Genomic DNA, 2,874 nt, shown 5'->3' with positions numbered 1-2,874 from the left:
ATGTCACCTGTCATGTGCTTAGGGAAGACAAATGAGATTGACCTGGACAAAATCATGTCTTGGAGATAAATTTGAATCTCCCTTATACCTAAAATCTTTTCTCTCTCTTGTATTAAATCAGCCTCGCATCGTCTCTGTGTCCTTGAGTGAACCGTTCACCTTGTGTCACCAATTCTAGGGCAGCACCTCTATTTTGCAGAATAACGCTTACTTTTACTTCTTAGAATAGTGTCATCTTCACGGAGCATCCAGAACCTTTTCAGACGTTGTTCTAGACAATGGACCACAAAAGATGAGCCAGGATCCGCCTTGAGACCTGTTTAGGTTTTATCTTAATTTTCACCTTTTTTTTTTTGGGGGGGGGGAGGGGTTTTCCAACCGAAGTCAGAAAACCTACTAGACAAATTCTAAAAGAGCTGTAACACTTTAATTTTCACCTTTTTTAGTTGCTGTTTGAGAAAATCACACAGCATGTCCAGTGCTTCTTTTCTTTGTCTATGGAAATCGGAGTAGAATTACCTGCTGGATTGAGTTCTGCAGGTCAGTTGACATCGTGCAGTGTCCTGTATGGTGCTGGCTGCGTGACCCATTCCCAATCCTTGTTTATCTTTCCCACTACAAAGGCGTGCCCTGGAGGGCCTTCTATCTTGCATTTTCCTCTTCTCTGTTGCCTAAAGACTATTCCTTGACTCTGAACAGACTTGCCCCTATTTTCTCCTTTGAGTTAGAAGAGGGATACCATCTCTGTAGCTGGTTTCTTGCTACCAGGCAACACCTCAGAGGCAATTTGAATCTCACACTGTAAGATCTATAGGTCATCATGGGCAGGTTTTATGAATGGCATCTCTAGTTGATTGGGCGTTTTACACAGGAAAAGTCTATTCAAGCCACAGGAGGAGATAGAAACCAAGTTTCTATGGACTGTGAGGTCATACATGAGGTTAGTGTGTCCCAGTGAGGTGGTCTGTGAGAACTCTTGGTGTTAACCTTGACCTCTTCTGTAGAGATGTGACTGCTGCCTTCTCTTTCTTTCCCTTTTGTAGTTACTTTCCTTATTCTATGTATTTTTTTTTATCTTTCAGTTTTATTTTGAACCCTCTCTGTTCCTCACTTACACCTTCCTCGTGGCTTCCGTTCCCTATTTAGCTTGAATGCCAGCTATACCTTTCCTACCTTCCTTCCTTGGCTTTAACCCTTGGGATCAATTAGGTCAAGCAACTGCCTCTTGTGCATAAGCAATACCTGGTCCACGAAATGCAGCCTGCTAAGCAAACAAGAGATGGACTCACTCAGTGTGGGCAAGCTTACAGTTTCTCAGAAAATCCCAGCTCATTTCTCCCCAGTCCTTGCCCCTGCCCCATCTGGATGCACCCCTTTCCTCCTTTCAGCCTTGTCTGACCTTCAATACATTGTCTCTTCAAGTATCATTAGAATTTTATAAAGGAACCCCACCTTGTGTCACAGAGCAGCATCTCTGCTGATCTATTAGCATGGATATAAATACACTCAGTGCAAGTGAAGAGCTAGCTGATGAAATAAATCATGAGAAAATTTACAGGAAAGTCTTGAATCTCATACAAATCATTTAAAATGAATACGAAATTGGTTGCCAGCATGCAGCCAGAATACTTTCTCTCTTTATATATGCCTTTAAAAAAAAGTTCTGCAAATTAAAAGACTGAAAAAATCTTGTGGGTTTATTTTTTTATTTTTTTATACACACAGAATCTTCTCCACTTCTGCTGTGTCCTTCCAGAAACAAAGGAACAAACTTAATTTTGTTTAGCCAGCTGATTAATCTGGGAAGGAACAGTAACAGCTCAGAATATATTTAGTTTCTTATCCTACAGTTCAGGCTGATGTTTGCTAGTGCTGGCCTCAGCAGCCAGTGAGGGCTTTCCTGCCTGGAACATCTCTGGGAGATAGGGAGGGTCAATATCCACTATATAGCTCATGGGAGTCAGGAGGAAAGTGGAGAGAAATTATGAGAAAATGAGGAAGCCAGCCTACCCTGATATTTGTTAAAGGCTAAACTAAAACAGTAAATCTGCAGACAGGTGGGGCTAGATAGAAGATTTTCATGGGAAAGTTAAAGAAAGATGAGGACATTTGATATTCTGGGTCTTTAGATCCCTTCCCCAATGACTTCCTTCACCTCCTCCCCATCCCCATCACACTACATAGACACAATGGTTTGCTAAGCTCACTAAGTCTCTCGTCTACACTATTCTCTTTTCTTTCTCCATGACTTTGTCTTAAGATGTCCCACTCTATGATCTGATGACTATATATTTCCATTGTAATTCACATTATCCCCATGAAGCCACGAGAGTTGCATCTCCTGTCTTCACTTAACCCTACCCATGACTCAGTCACAGTACAGCTCAACCAATCTTAGGATTTTATTCTTCTACAAGTTTGCCTCACACTCTATATAAAATTAATCCAACATAGATCATTGATATAACTATTAAAGCTAAATAAACTATAATAAAAAAGTGTGTGTGTGTGTGTGTGTGTGTGTGTGTGTGTGTGTGTGACAGACTGTGTTTCAGTCAACAATGAGAATTGCCAATCTAGTCAACTGTTTCTTTTTTTATAGTTGTGATTGGGTCATTAGATGGGGAAGGGCTTGGTAAGGATCTTGGGAACCTTGTAAGTCTTGTTCCCTGGCTAGTTTTATGTCAATTTAACACAGCTTGAGTCATCTGAAAGAAGGAAACTTCAAATGATAAGATTCCTACATAAGATCCTACTGTATGGCTTTTTCTTGATTAGTGATTAACAAGAGAAGTCTTAGTTCATTGTGAGTGATACTATCCCTGGGTACCTGGTAGTCCTAGGTTCTGTAAGATAGCAGGCTGAGCAAGCCAT

General features: G+C 40.8%; 1 non-coding gene across 1 annotated transcript; it reads right to left on the bottom strand.

Moving 5' to 3' along the window:
* Positions 1-365: 365 nt before the first annotated feature.
* Positions 366-427, bottom strand: LOC120094430 (U7 small nuclear RNA). The gene has a single exon (XR_015628278.1). It is a non-coding gene; the product is annotated as a U7 small nuclear RNA (small nuclear RNA).
* Between the last annotated feature and the right edge of the window lie 2,447 nt (positions 428-2,874).

The sequence above is a fragment of the Rattus norvegicus genome, chromosome 8 (assembly GCF_021556685.1).
Source record: "Rattus norvegicus strain SHRSP/BbbUtx chromosome 8, alternate assembly SHRSP_T2T, whole genome shotgun sequence".
Taxonomy (NCBI): Eukaryota; Metazoa; Chordata; class Mammalia; order Rodentia; family Muridae; genus Rattus; species Rattus norvegicus.
This window is presented reverse-complemented; position numbering and strand designations above follow the sequence as displayed.